Genomic DNA, 16,911 nt, shown 5'->3' with positions numbered 1-16,911 from the left:
TTTTTAAAATATTTTAAATATTTCGCAAAGATTGCCAAATATTTCCATTATTTTCCAAAGATTTAAAAATTTCACAAATATCAGATATTTTAAAAATATTTTTAATATTTCGCAAAGATTTCCAAACATTTTAATAATTTTCCAAAGATTCAAAAAATTTCACAAATATAATCAGATATTTTTAAAATATTTTAAATACTTCGCAAAGATTGCCAAATATTTCCATTATTTTCCTAAGATTTAAAAATTTCACAAATATAATCAGATATTTAAAAAATATTTGAAATATTTCGCAGATTTCCAAATATTTCCATTATTTTCTTAAGATTTAAAAATTGCACAAATATCTTCAGATATTTAAAAAATATTTTAAATATTTCGCAGATTTCCAAATATTTCCATTATTTTCCTAAGATTTAAAAATTGCACAAATATCATCAGATATTTTAAATATTTCGCAAATATTTCCAAATATTTTAATAATTTTCCAAAGGTTAGAAAAATTTCACAAATATATTCATATATTTAAAAAATATTTTTAATATTTCGCAAAGAGTTCCAAATAGTTCCATTATTTTCCAAAGATTTAAAAATTTAACAAATACCATAAGATATTTGTAAAATATTTCGCAAAGATTTTCAAATATTTTAATAATTTTCCAAAGATTAAAAAAATTTTGCAAATATAATCAGATATTTAAAAAATATTTTTAATATTTCGCACAGATTTCCAAATATTTCCATTATTTTCCAAAAATTCAAAAAATTTCACAAATATAATCAGATATTTTTAAAATGTTTTAAATATTTCGAAAAGATTTCCAAATATTTCCATTATTTTCACAATATTAAAAATATTTCATTAAAATTACAGATAGATTACAGAGTGCACAAAGATTTCAATAATTTTCCAAAGAGTTTAATATTTCGCAAAGATTTCCAAAGATTTTAATGATTTTCCAAAGATTCAAAAGTTTTTAAGTAGATTTAAAACATTTCATAGATCTTTTAAAGATTTGGCAAAGGTTTATGGAAGATTAAAAATATTTCACTATATTTAAAATATTTCATTTAAATTACAGATAGATTTCAAAGAGTGCACAAAGATTTCAATAATTTCACAAATATCATTAGATATTTTAAAAATATTTGTAATGTTTCACAAATATTTCCAAATATTTCCATTATTTTCCTAAGATTTACAAAATTTCACAAATATCATCAGATATTTAAAATATTTCGCATAGATTTCAAAATATTTTAATTATTTCAATAATCTCACAAATATTTCAAATATTTTGCAAATATTTTACAAAAATTTCAATAATTTCATAAATATTATGAGATATTTCAAAAATATTTTTAAAATTTCGCATAGATATCCAAATATTTTATAAAGATTTTAATGATTTTCCAAAGATTAAAAAAATTTCAAAAATATTTGACAAAGATTTCAGATAGATTTAAAAGATTGCAAGTAGATTTCAAACATTTTATAAAGATTTAAAAAATTTCGGAAAGATTTTCGATAGATTAAAATAATTTCAGAATATTCAAACTATTTCATTAAAATTTACAGATAGATTTCAAACATTTTATAAAGACTCTAAAGATTTGGCAAACGTTTCTGATAGATTAAAAAGATTTAACAATATTAAAAATATTTCATTTAAATTACAGATAGATTTCAAAGAGTGCATAAAGATTTCAATAATTTCACAAATATCATCAGATATTAAAAAAATATTTGTAATATTTCGGAAAGATTTTAAATTTTGATTATTTTTCATAGGTTACAAAAATTTCACAAAGATTACCAAATATTTCGAATATTTTGCAACAATTTTACAAAGATTTCAATAATTTTATAAATATTAACAGATATTTCAAAAATATTTTTAAATTTTCGCATAGACTTCACAAGATTTCACAAAGATTTCAGATAGATTTAAAAGATTGAAAGTAGGTTTCAAACATTTCATAAAGATAAAAAAATTTCTTAAAGATTTCTGATAAATTAAAAAGATTTCATAATATATAAAATATTTCATTTAAATTACAGATAGATTTCAAAGAGCGCACAAAGATTTTAATAATTTTACAAATATCAAATATTTTAAATATTCCGCGAAGATTTCAAAAGATTTAAAAAATATATAAAAATATTTCAGAAAGACTTCAATGATTTCATTAATTTCACAAATATTACCAAATATTTCAAAAATATTTAGAATATTTTGCAATGATTTCAAAGATTTAAAATATTTCGCAAACCTTTTTGGATAGATTTAAAATATTTCATAAAAATTACTGATAGATTCAAATACTGCACAAAGATAAGATTACAATAATTTTGCAAATATCATCAGATATTTCAAAAATATTGTAAAATTTTCCAAAGATATCAGAAAAATTTCACAAACATTTCAACTATTTTCTAAGGATTTCAGATATTTCAAATATTTAGCAAAAATGTCGGATAAATTTAAAAGTTTTTAATAAATTCAAAAAAATTTCTGATATATTTGAAAGTGTGCACAAAGATTTCAATAATTTTACAAATATTATCAGATGTTGCAAAAATATTTCAAAGATTTCGCAAAGATTTACAAAGATTTCAGAAAGATTTCAATTATTTTTTAAGGATTTCAAAGAAAAATTTCAGAGTGATTTCAAAGAATGAAGAAAGATTTTGATGACTTTCCGAGGATTTCACAAAAAGATTTAAATAATTTCCCAAATATTATCAAATATTTTAAAAATATTTTAAATATTTCGCAAAGGTTTCCAGAAATTTGAATGATTTTCCAAATATTGCTCAATATTTCAAAAAAAAATTCGAATATTTTGCAAAGATTTCTAAGATTTTACAAAGCTTTCAAAGATTTCGGATAGATTAAACAAATTTCATACAAATTACAAATGGATTTAAATAATTTTGCAAATTTCATCAGATATTTCAAAAAATAATTTAATATTTCGAAAATATTTCCAAAGACGTATTTACAATACGTAATTCGAAAATCTTTCATTTTGGATTTTAATTTTTAAGTATACATTTTTCATTTAAAGAATTTTAAAATGCAATTTTAAAGGCTTAAGAAATTAAAAATTAGTATCGTTTGAAATATTCAAAATATGTAAAAATTGAATATTACGTTTTATTTCGAAAAATTAATTTTAAGAGAATATTTAAAAAGATTTTTTAAAATTTCCAAAATTGTCAAAATTGAATCTGGAAGATTTTAAGGAAATATTTTTTTATTTTGCAGGATTAAACAAAAAAATTATAAAGAATTTTTATTATTTTGAAAGATGCTTAAAATCTTTTTAAGGATTTTTAAACTATTTGAAATGAAAATAATTCAACTTTTAATTTAAGAAGTGTTCAGTTTATAACAAAAATATAATAGTTCAATTTTTAATATTTCGAGCTTAAAATTGCAGCAAATTTTTTTAGCTTTAGATTTAAAATTTGTAAATTTCATTTACCGTGAAAAATGTTTGCAAAACTGGAAAAACCCGGAAAATTGACAGGGATTTTTTTATGTAATTAAAACGGCCATCCTGCATTTTGTTTAAAATTTTTACTGAATTGTAGATTGCTGCAAAAAAATATTTTTCTTTTCAGAGTATTACATCGGAAAATATGTGGAACCGATGATCTGGCACTACAATTCTCGGGAAAACTTTTCTTTACCTCCAGGTGAGAGAATTTTTTAAGTATTTAGAGGCCTCGGATTCATTTGAGAAATTAAAAATAGTGTCAAGTAGTGGTATAAATTTGAAAAAATAGTAGGAAAATATAGTTTCACGAAATTTTTTAAAAGTACTAATTCTTTAGAAAAAAAATTCGGTTTATTTTCTAACATTTTGTTATAGATTTTACAGAAAATCTTATTATTATGATTTGAAAATATTGTGAATTCATTTTTTTTTGGTTCAATATGCATTATTTTAGTTAAGAATTTATTTCTTTGCTTAAAAAAATTAATATTTTTTTTGCAAATTAATTTTTGTCGCTGAAAATGTAATTATTCCATATTTAATTTAACTTTTATCTTCTTTACTGAAAAAATGATCTATTTTCTTGAAACTTTATCTTTTGACAGAATATTCATCTTTTTGGTGGCTAATTCACTTTGACGGTCGAAAATTCATTTCTGGTTGAAAATTTAACGATTAGATTGAAAATTCCTTTAAAAATTCAAAGTTTGATTGAAAATCCATGTGCTTTGTCAAAATTAATATTTTTGGTTGAAAGTTCGTCTCTTTGATTGAAAATTGATTCTTTTCTTGTGATTAAAAATTCATTTTTTTTAACTGAATATTTAAATAATCCCTTTGAAAATTAATTTTTTATTTATTGAAAATTAATTTTTTAACAAATAATTTAATTATTTCATGTTTGGTTTAACATTTACCTTCTTAAAAACTCGTCTCTGTGACTGAAAATTAGTTCTTTTTTTTAATCGAAAAATAATTTTTAAAACTGAATATTTGACTAATCCCATTTTTGTTGAAAATTTATCTTTTTTGCTAGAAACTTTATCTGCTTGGTTCAAAATTCATCTATTTTTTTTTGTAGACAATTCACTTTTTGCGTTGAAAATTTACTTTGATTAAAATTAATTTTTTTACTGAAAATTTAATTATTCTTTTTTTTTTTGTTGAAACTTCATATTTTTTGTTTAATATTAATTTTCGGGGTACAAATTTTAACTATTTTGTTGAAAATTCGTTTCTTTTTTATTGAAAAATGATTTTACTAACTGAAAAGTTACTTATTTTATTTTTGGTAGAAAATTAATCTTTTAAGATGAAAATTCATGTATTTGGTTAAAAAGGCCATTTTTTTTTAGTTTAATATTTATCATTTTAATTGAAAATTCACTTTAACTATTCCATTTTATATGGAAAACTTAACTTATTGATAGAAATGTAATCTTTTTCGTTAAAAAATTTTCTGTTTTGTAAAAAATTTAAATATTCTATTTTTTGTTGAGATTTCATTTTTTGAATTGAAAAAAAAAGTTTCGCTATTTTTTTTTTTTAATAGAAAATTCATCTTTTGGTCGAAAATGCCACTATTGGGTCAAAAATTCATATTTTTGGTTCACAACTTATCACTGTGATTAAAAATGACTTTCCTTCGCTGAAAATTCATTTCTTCTTAATTGAAAATTTATATTTTTAGTTGCAAATTAGCTTTTTCTTATTCAGAATTAATTTTTTTTAACTGAAGAAGTAACTTTTCCATTTTTGATAGAAAATTTATCTTTTTGATAGAAATGTAATCTTCTTTGTTAAAAAATATACTATTTCGTATGAAAAGTTACTTTTCTTTTTTTTGGTTAAATATTAATTTCTGGGGTTGCAAATTTATTTTACTAACTGAAAATTTAAGTATTTTATTTTTGGTAGAAAATTGATCTTTTTAGATAAAAAATCATGTATTTGGTTAATAACTGAATTTTTTTTAGCTGATGATTTATCATTTTAAATGAAGATTCACTTTAAATATTCCATTTTTTGTGGAAAACTTACCTGTTTGATAGAAATTTAAACTTTTTTCGATAAAAAATATTCTGTTTTGTAAAAAATGTAAATATTCTATTTTTATGGGGGAAATTTTCAATCCCTTGGTTGAAAAAAAGGTTTAGATAAAAATTCGTTTTTCTTTTTTTTAATGGAAAATTCATCTTTTGGGTCAAAAATTCATATTTTTATTGAAAATTTAGCACTGTGATTAATAGTGAATTTCTTTGGCTAAAAACAAATTGATTTTGAATTAAAAACTTAAATGTTTAGTTGAAAATTAGTTTTTTCTTATTTAGAATAAATGTTTGTAACTGAAAAATTTTCAATTTTTTATCGAAAAATTATTTTTTTGATAGAAATTTAATCTTCTTTGTTGAAAATTATACTATTTCGTTGAAAATTTATTTTGATTTTATTGAAAATTAAGTTTTTTACTGACGGTTTAATGATTATATTTTTAGTTGAAAATTAATCTGCTTCGTTTCTATTATGTTAAGAATTCATTTATTTGGTTGAAAAAAATGTTTAGCTAAAAATTCGTTTATTATTTTTTTTTAATAGAAAATTCATCTTTTGGGCCGAAAATTTATATTTTTAGTTAAACATGAGTTTGTTCTCATATAGAATAATTTTTTTTATCTGAAAAAGTAACTTTTCCATTTTTTGTCGAAAACTTATCTTTTTGAGAGAAATTTAATCTTCTTTGTTGAAAATTAATCTGTTTAAGGTAAAAATTCAATTATTTATTGAAAATTCTTTTTTTTTTAGAAGAGTACTCTCATTAGTTAAAATGTTATTTTTTTTGTTAAATATTAATTTCTGGAATTGAAAATTTAAGTATTTTGTTGGAAATGAATTTCTTTTTTGGTTGAAAATTAATTCTACTGACTGAAAATTTAAGTATTTAAGTATTATCTTTTAAGATAAAAATTCATCTATTTTGTTAAAAATGTAATTTTTTTTTAGTTTAAGATTTATCAATTTAATTGAAAATTCACTTGAACTATTCCATTTTTTGTGGAAAACTTACCTTTTGGATAGAAATGTAATCTTTTTCGTTAAAAAATGTTCTGTTTTGTAAAAAATGTAAACATTCTATTTTTTTTTAAATTTCATTTCTTTGGGCGAAAAAATGTTTCCTTACAAATTATTATTTTTTTTTATAGAAAATTCATCTTTTGGGTTGAAAATGCCACTATTTGATCAAAAATTCATATTTTTTATTAAAAACTCATTACTGTAATTAAAAATGAATTTCTTTTGCTGAAAATGAATTTCTTTTTATATTAAGATGAATTTAAAATTAAGTTTTTTTACTGAAAATTTTATTATTCTATTTTTTGTTGAAAATTAATCTGTTTTAGGTGAAAATTCAGATTGAAAATTGAACTGTTTTGTTGTAAATTCGTGTTACTTTTTTTATTAAAAATTTAATTTTGCTAACTGGTCTTTTATTTCTCGTGGAAAATTGATCTTTTTAGATGAAAATTCATGTGTTAGAAATTGTTAGAAATTGATTTTTTTTCTAGTTGATGACTTATCATTTTATTTGAAATTTCACTTTAAAAATTCCATTTTTTGTGGAAAACTCACCTTTCTTGATAGAAATGTAATCTTTTTCGTTAAAAAATGTTCTGTTTTGTAAAAAATGTAAATATTTGATTTTTCGTTTCATTTCTTTGGCTCAAAAAATATATATATGGTTGAAAATTCGTTTTTTTTTACATAGAAAATATATCATTTTGACTGAAAATTCCACTTCATGATTAAAAATTCATATTTTTGGTTGAAAATTCATCACTCTGATTAAAAATGAAATTCTTTGGCTAAAAATTAATTTCTTTTTAGTTGAAAATCAGTTTTTTATTATTTAGAATTAATTTTTTTACCTGAAAAAGTAACTTTAATTTTTTGTCAAAAACTTTTTAAAAAATTTCTATTTTGCCGAAAAGTTTTATTCTTTTTTTTTTTGTTAAGAATTCACTTCTTTTGTTGAAAAAAATAATATTTAGTTGAAAATTCATTTTTTTTTTATACAGAAAATTCGTTTTTCGGTTTGAAAATTCTTCACTGTGTTTAAAAATGGATTTCCTTGGCTGAAAATTAATTTATTTTTAGTTGAAAATTAATTTATTTTGCAGAAAACTCGTGTTTTTAAGTTTACTTATCTAATTTCAGATTAATGAACAAAAAAATGTATTTTTTATAATTTTCTAGATTTGTGGGACAAATACAGTTTAGTTTTTCCAAATATTTGGGCAGCGACTGCATTCAAAGGCGCTACTGGATCGTGTCAACATGTTCCACTGATACGTCATCATATTAGTAATCATGAACGATGGCTGGAAGAACTTAGTACTCATGTTACCAAAGTTCAGGAATTTCGAGGCACGGTTTTCACTGGATGGTCAAGGTTCGTATTAAAAATATATTTTTTTTTTATATATATTAAACAAACATTAAATTTATTACTAAATAATAGAAACAAAAATAAACATAAAACATAAAAAGTAGAAACAAAACTACATTTAATATATCGAAACATAATCTTTGATTCTTTAAAGGCGTATTAAAATTATTAATTATTATATTATTCTTAAATTTAAAATATCCGATTTTATTTCTAATTTTTTATTCTATTTGAATGTAGAAAAAGATTTTTCATTTTATCAGGGCGAAAAATCAAAAAGCTGCAATAGAAAATCTTTCAAAGTTTCGCATTTATTCCCGATTTTTTTTCAGCTTTAACAACAATTTAATTTTGTTCTCTGAATTATTGATTAGAATTTCATTTTTTTTTAAATTCGTCTCGGTGGAAAATTTAACGTCTTTGTTATAAGTTGATTTTTATAAATTAAAAATTCATCTAATTGGCTAAAAATGTTATGACTTTGTTAAATATTTTTACAGGTTAATTTCCTTAGTTGAAAATTTAATTATTTTTATGGAAAATCCACTTTTTTACATTTTAAATATAATTGATTGAATATTGATATCTTTAAGTTTAAAAACGGTCTTTATTGATAAAAAGCTAACATTTTTGTTTGAAATTTGTTGTTGTTGTTAAAAATGTTTTCTTTTTTTGTTAGATGATTCAGCATTTTAATAAAAAATTTATTTCATATATTAAAAATTAAATTATTTTCTTTGAAAATTCGAATTTTTTGGTAGAAAATTAATCTTTATACGTTTAAAATTCAACTATTTGCTTGAAAAATTAACCATTTTGTTGAAAAAATTAACACTTTGGTGAAAAATTCCATTAATTGGTTAAAAATTAACTATGTTAAAAATTTAATTAATTTTTTTGTTTCCTCTTTTTTGGTTGAAAATGCTTTTTTTCGTTCATGACTCAATATTTAAACTAAAAATTTATTTAATTAAAAATTAAATTATTTTGTTAAAAATTCGTAAATTTTGGTATAAAATTAATCTCTGTTAATAATTGGTCGTCTTGGTTGAGAATTTATCTTTAAGGTTGAAAATTTAACAATTTGCTTAAAAAATAATTTATTTTGTTGAAAAATTAATTTTCTGGTTGAAAATTGAACTATTTTGTAGAATATTTTCTTCTTTTTCTTGAAAATTCATCTTTTTGTGTTGAAAATTCTTTTTTCTAGGTAGAAAATTTCGTTATTTGGTTAAAAATTCATTTTGATGGGTGAAAAACTCAAGTATTTGGTCAAAAATTTAACTTTTTTTTTTTTAATTCGCGTTTTTATTTAAAAACTCGTCTTTATTGAAGAAAGCCAATCTTTTTGGTGAAAATTGGCTCTTTTTTGGTTTAAACTGCAACTATTTAGTTAAAAAATTATCTTTTTTTTTAAATACATATTTTCGGATTGAAAATGCAACTGTTCAACAGATAATTCGTCTCAATATTTTAACTAAAAATTTATTTAATTAAAAATGAAATTATTTTGTTGAAAATTCGTAAATTTTGGTATAAAATTCATCTTTGTTGATAACTGGTCATTTTGATTGAAAATTTATCTTTTAAGGTTGAAAATTTAACAATTTGCTTTAAAAAATCATTTATTTTGATGAAAAATTAATTCTCTGGTTGAAAATTGAACTATTTTGTAGAATTTTTTTTTCCTGAAAATTATTTTTTCTAGGTGAATAACTCAAGTATTTGGTTAAATAACTATTCCATTTTTTGTTAAAAAACATTTTTTTTTTTTTTTTGAAAATTTATCTACTTTGGTAAAAGTTGATTCACTTTGTTAGAAACTTGCCTATTTTATTGGAAATACATTTTTTTTTTTAAATTTAAAATATAATTAGTTGAATATTGGCGGAAATTTAATCTTTTTGGTTGAAATTTGAACTATTTCGTTAAAAATGTTTTTTTATTATTAATGATTCAACATTTTAATCAAAAATTATTTTTTTCATTAAAACCTAAATTATTTTCTTGAAAATTGTTGGCTTGAAAATTCGTTTTTTTACTTATAAATGCCAAAATTTTTAATAAAAATTTTTCTTCTTTTATTGATAATTAAATTATTTTATTGAAAATCCGTATTTTTTAGTAATAATTATTATTTTGTGGAAGATTCGTCGGTTTCGTGGAGAATTCATCTTTTTTGGTTTGAACTTCAAATATATGTTTTAAAGTTCAATTATGTTGTTTAAAAAATTTAATCTGCTTGAAAATTTAACTTTTTTTAAATTTAATTTCTTTTGTTAAAAATTCATTTATATAGGTAAAGAACTTCCATTATATCATATATTTTATCAGGTTGAAAAATCACGAATATATAATTGAAAATACTTTAAAGTTTCGCATTTATTACTAATTTTTTGCAACTTTAACAACAGTTTGATTCATTTTTTTTTTAATCTTATAATTTTGTGTTTTCAATTATCAATTAGAATCGTTTGAATTTTGAAAATCAGCAAAAATTCTGAGAATTTTATTATTTAGTTGAAAATTCCATAATTTTTTGGAAAAATGTAGGTTTTGTTCTTTCTTGAATGAAAAAATTTTATTTGTGGAAATTGGTGTGTTTGGTTAAAAAATTCAACTTCAAGGGTTAAAAGTTAAACTGCTTGATTAAAAACTCTTTTTTTTTGTTCAAAAAATTCTATTTTTAACTGAAAATGTAACTATTCCATTTTTGGAATTTCTTTTTAATTTAAAGTTCATCTACTTGGGTAAAAAGTGAATCTAACTATTTAATTGAAAATCCGTTTTTTTTAAATTTAAATATAATTAGTTGAACATTGATCTTTTTAAGTTTAAAAATCGTCTTTATTGTTAAAAATTTAATATTTTTGGTTGAAATTTCCTAATTTTTGGTTTAAATTTTTTTTTAGTTGATGATTCAAATTTTAATTTAAAAAAATTTTTTTCATTAAAATTTAAATTATTTTCGGATTGGAAATGCAACTCGTTACTAGAAAATTCGTCTTTTGACTTGAAGTTCAACGATTTGAATGGCATTTAAGTTCTTTCTTGATTTTTTTTTTCGTTAAAAAATTTAGTTTTTAACTGAAAATATAACTATTTAATTTTTAATTGAAAATTTTTTTAAATTTGAAACTACATCTACTTGGGTAAAAATTGATTCACTTGGTTAAAAATGTATTGGAATTTATTTATTTAAATTTTAAATATCATTAGTTGAATATTGATATTTTTTAGTTAAAAAATCATTTTTATTGGTAGAAAGTTAATATTTTTGGTTGGAATTTGCTTAGTTAAAAAATTAACTTTAGTAAATTTAAATTATTTTTTTAAGTTGAACTACTTTGTTAAAAAAAATTTTTTTAGTCAATTATTCGACATTTTAATTAAAAATTCATTTCCTTAAAAATTAAAGTATTTTGTTAAAAATTCGTCTTTTTAGTGGAAAATTAATACTTTTGGGCTGAAAATTCTTTTTTTTTTTAGAAAATTAATTTTTGTTGAAAATTTGTATTTATCATTGAGAATTTATTTTTTTATGTTGAAAATTCAGCTATTTGGTTAAAAAATCAACTATTTTGTTTATAAAATTAATTCTCTGGTTGAAAATTTGTCTTTTTTTTCTTGAAAATTCATTTTTCTAGTCAGAAAATTCTTGTATTATGTTAAAAATTCATTTTTATAGGTGAAAAATTCAAATAATTTGTTGAAGTCATCCTTTTTAGTTAATTATTCAAATTTAAACAAAATTAATTTGTAATTTTTAGTAGAAAATTCATCTTTTCGTGTTGAAAATTCAACTATTTTTGGTTGAAGTTTAATATTTTTGTTTGAACTTTACTTAAATTTGAATCTATTCTTAAAAATTTAAGTAATTTGTTAAAAAGTCTTCTGTTTTGGCCCAAAATTTAACTGTTATGTTAAAAAATCGTCTAGTTAAATTGAAATTTCACCTTTTTTGTTAAAAATTAATTTTTCCAGGTAGAAAATTGCAGCATTTGGTAAAAAATTCAACTATTTTCTTAGAAATTGAAGTAATTTGTTTTAAAAAAAGTCATCCTTTTTGGTTGAAAATTTAAATATTTTATTCAAAATCCGTTTTTTTTTTAAATTCTAAATATATTTAATATTGATATTTTTTAGTTAAAAAATAGTTTTTATTGGTTGCAAATTAACTTTAGTAAATTTAACTTCTGGTATAAAAGTTGAACTAATTTGTTAAAAAGGCTGTTTTTGATTAATGATTCAACATTTTTACTAAAAAATTTTTTTACTAAAAATTAAATTATTTTTTTGCAAATTCGTATTTGTTGGTAGAAAATTATTCTTGATTGAAAATTCGTCGTTTTGGCTGAGAATTCTTCTTTGTAGGTTGAAAATTCAACTATTTGTTCAAAAATCAAAAATATTTTCTTAAAAAAAAATAACTCTCAGGTTGAAATTTTTTTTTTTTTTTTCTTATAATTCATTTTTCTAGGTAGAATTTTCCGCTATTTGGTTAAAACTTTAACTATTTTCTTAAAAGTTCAAGTAATTTATTAAAAATTTATCCTTTTTGGTCGAGAATTCAACTGTTTTTTTTTTTAATCCGTTTCTTACAATTCAAAATATAATTAGTTGAATATTGGTCTTTTTTATTCAAAAACTCGTTTATTTGTAGAAATCTAATATTTTTCAATAAATTTAACTTCTGGGTTGAAAGTTGAAGTACTTTGTTAAAAATACTTTTTTCAGTTGATGATTTAACATTTTAATAAAAATTTCTTTTTTTTTAAATTAAAAATAACACTATTTTGTTGAAAATTGGTAATTTCGGTTTGAAAATTCAACAGTTTTTGGTTACACTTTAATATTTTTGTTTTAAAATTCGACTATTTGTTTGAAAATTGAGGTATTTGGTGAAAAATTCCAGTGTTTGATTAAAAATTCATTTTCCTAAGTAAAAATTTCCGGTATTTGATGAAAAATTCAACTATTTTCTTCAAAAATTTATTTAGATTTATTTATTGAGTTGAAAACTTAACTATTTTATTTAAAATCCTTTTTTTTAAATTCAAAATATAATTGTTTGAATATCCATCTTTTGTAGTTTAAACATTTTATATCCGTATTTCGTGGTAGAAAAATCATCTTTGCTGAAAATATGTTGAATATTATTAGATTATTAATAAAGAATCAACTGCTTTGTTAAAAAATTTCCTCTCTGCTGGAAAATTTAACAGTTTTGTAGAATTTTTTTTTCCTTTCTTCAAAATTCATCTTTTCCTTTCGAAAATTCTAGACTTTTTGGTTCGAAGTTTAATAGTTTTTTTTTTGAAAATTCGACGATTTGGTTGAAAAATCATTTTACAGATAGAAAATTTCGGTATTTTGCTAAAAACCAATTTTTACAGGTAAAAAATTAATCACTATTGAAAATTTATCGTTTTGGTTGAGAACTCATCTTTTTTTTGTGAACTGAAAAATTTTTTATTAATAAGTTAATTTTCAACCAAACAATTGTATTTTTAATTTAAAAAATAAGGAAATTTCAATCAAAAATATCAGCTTTCTATCAATGAAAACGATGTTTTAACTAATAAAGATTATTATGCAACTAATTATATTTAAACATTTAAAAAAATGGATTAAAAAAAATACAAAAAACAAACAGTTAAATTTTCGACCAAAAAGGATGAATTTTTAACCGATTACTTTTTTCACCTATAAGTATAATTATAATTTCTAAACTATAAAAATGAATTTTTAAAGAAAGAAAAAAATAGTTAAATTTTCAAGAAAATAGAGGAATTTTTAACCTAAAAATGATTAATTTTCTACCAATGATTTTAAGAATCAAAATATTATGACTGATGTCATTTTAAATAACAATCATTATTTTTAATAAAAAAATGTTTAAATTCACACCAAAAAATACGGATTTTCAAGAAAATAATTTAATTTCTAATAAAAAAAGAAAATTTTAAATTAAAATTTTGATATTTCTACGTAAAAAAACGAACTTTCAAGAAAACAAATTTCAACAAAACCGTTGATTTTTTATAATGAATATTAATAATATTTTCAACAAGGATTAATTTTCTACCAAAGAATGAGGATTTTCAACAAAATAATGTAATTTTTGATGAATTTGTTTTTTATTATTATTAAAATGTTGCTATTTCTAAGTGGAAAACGAATTTTTAAGCCGAACAATTTCAATGAAATAGTTGATTTTTTATGATTAATATTAAATATATATTTAACAAGGATTAATTTTCTACCGAAAAATTCGGATTTTCAAGAAAATGATTTAATTTGTAATGAAAAAAAAAGAATTTTTAATTAAAATATTGATAGTTCTACGTAAAAAAAACGAATTTTCAAGACAACAAATTTCAATAAAACAATCAAAAATAGTTTATTTTTTATGATTAATATTAATATTTTCAACAAGGATTAATTTTCTACCAAAAAATACGGATATTCAACAAAATAATTTTATTTTTAATTAATAAAATTTTTGTGTAATTAAAATGTTGAATAATTAATAAAGAAAAAACATTTTTAACAAAGTGATTCAACTTTTCTTCAAATAGGTGATTATTTAATTTAAAAAAATGAATTTTCAACACAAAAAGATGAATTTTCAAGAAGAAAACTAAAATTTTCTACAAAATAGTTAAATTTTCAAGCAGAGAATTAATTTTTCAACAAAATTCAGCAAACAGTTGCATTTTAAACCAAAAAAAATGAATTCTCATCCAGAACGACGAATTTTCAACTATAAAATTGAATTTAAAAAAAAAAAGAAAAACAATTTTCAAGCAATGGTTGAATTTTTAACCTAAAAAGATGAATTCTCAACCAATGATTTTAAGAATCAAAATATTTTAACTGACGTCATTTTAAATGAAAAAACATTATGTTTTATGAAAAATATTAAAATTTACCAAAAAACATAAATTTTAACCATGTTGTTTGTAATTTAAATTTTTCTGTTCGGTTGAAAATTTACGTTTTGTTTTAATATTTTGGTGTTAAAAAAGAACTAAAATCTCTTGTGGATGAAAATTCAAGTTAAAAAAAATTTGTTTATTAAAAATCCATCCATTTCGAGAGAAATTTTATCTTCCTTGGATAAAAATACAATTGTTTGGTAGAAAATTCTGTTTTTTTTTAAATTTAACAATTTTATAGAAAATTTACTTTTTGTTTAAAATTTATATTTGAAAGTTGAAATTGAAAAAAAGTTTTACGTTTTATATAAAAAATGTATCTGTTTTAATACAAATTTAACCTTTCTTGAATAAAAATTAAAGTATTTGTTAAAGAATTTAACTATTTTGTTAAAATTACATATTTTTGGTTTAAAAAATTTATCGATTTGGATTAATTGTTTTAATGAGTTTGCATTTGGTTGAAAAATTTATTTTTTAAGTAAAAAATTCCAGTATTTGGTTAAAAATTCAAATATTTTCTTAAATATTCAAGTGATTTGTTAAAAGTTATATTTTTTATCGAAAATTTAACTACTTGGTTGAACATTAGTCTATTAAAAAAGGAAATTTCATTTTTTGAATCTAAAATTCACCTTTTTTGTCAAAAATTAAACCTTTTTTTTTTTTTATAAAAAGACAATTCTTGGTTCAATATTACCGTTATTTTTAAATGAATAATTTCGAATTAAAAAGGAAACTGTTTAATAAAAAATTCGGTTGTTGACTGCTTTGTGGGATCATTCATATATTTAAACAGAAAAATCATCATTTTGAATTAATAATTCATCTTTTTTCGTTAAAAATTAAGCTGTCTTCAAAAAATTTATTTACATGTTTTTTGGTCAAAAATTTTACTGTTTTTTTTTTGCTTGAAAATCCATTTTTAAAAGTTTTAAATATAATTAGTTGAATATTGATCTTTTTTAGTTTGAAAATCAACTTTATTGATAGAAAGATAATCTTTTTGTTTGAAATTTTCTTTTTAAATTTAATTTTTTGGTTGAAATTTAAACTACTTTGTTAAAAAATTTATTATTATTTTTTTTTATTAATGATTCAACATTTTAATCAAAAATTATTTTTCTACATTAAAAATTCAATTATTTTGTTTCAAATCCGTATTTTTTGGTAGAAAATTAATCCTGGTTGAAATTATTATTTATATTAATCATAAAAAATCAATTATTTTAATAAATTTTAATTAAAAATTCTTCTTTTTTCAGTAAAAATTAAATTATTTTGTTGAAAATCCGTATTTTTTTTATAGAAATTTAATCCTTGTTGGAAATATGATTAATATTAATCATAAAAAATAAACTATTTTGTTGAAAAATTAACGCATTGATTAAAAATATAACTTTTTTGAATTTTTTTATAATTCGTTTTTCTACTTAGAAATATTAAAATTTCAATTAAAAATTCTTCATTTTTTATTAATAATTAAATTATATGGTTGAAAATCTTTTTTTTTATAGAAAATTAATCCTTGTTAAATATATTATTAATATTAAAAATAAAAAATAAACTATTTTATTGAAATTTTTCGGCTTGAAAATTCGTTTTTTCACTTAGAAATATTAACATTTTAATAAAAAACCAATTTTTTTCATTACAAATTCCATTATTTTGTTGAAAAGCCGTATTTTTAGGTAGAAAATTAATTCTTGTTCAAAATATCATTATTATTAATAATAAAAAATCAACTATTTTTAACTGTTTTGTTGAAATTTGTTGTCTTGAAATTTTCGTTTTTCTACTTAAAAATATTAATATTTTAATTAAAAATTCTTCTTTTTACATTAAAAATTAAATTATTTTGTTGAAAAGCCGTATTTTTTTGGTAGAAAATTAATCCTCGTTGAAAATATTATTGATATTAAGGGCATGCGACACAGTGGGATTCCTACATTACCAACCTCTTTTTTCTATTGAACAAAATTTTTTTGTGAACCATAGAACTTTTTTGGTAAATGAAAT

At 19.7% G+C, this 16,911-nt stretch overlaps 1 pseudogene; it reads left to right on the top strand.

The window, feature by feature from the left end:
• Positions 1-16,911, top strand: part of LOC117172187 — a 90,899-nt pseudogene that overhangs the window by 41,914 nt on the left and 32,074 nt on the right.

Source organism: Belonocnema kinseyi, chromosome 4 (assembly GCF_010883055.1).
Source record: "Belonocnema kinseyi isolate 2016_QV_RU_SX_M_011 chromosome 4, B_treatae_v1, whole genome shotgun sequence".
In the NCBI taxonomy this organism is placed as follows: Eukaryota; Metazoa; Arthropoda; class Insecta; order Hymenoptera; family Cynipidae; genus Belonocnema; species Belonocnema kinseyi.
Note: the sequence above shows the minus strand (reverse complement) of the source record. Positions and strands in the feature narration are given on the sequence as shown.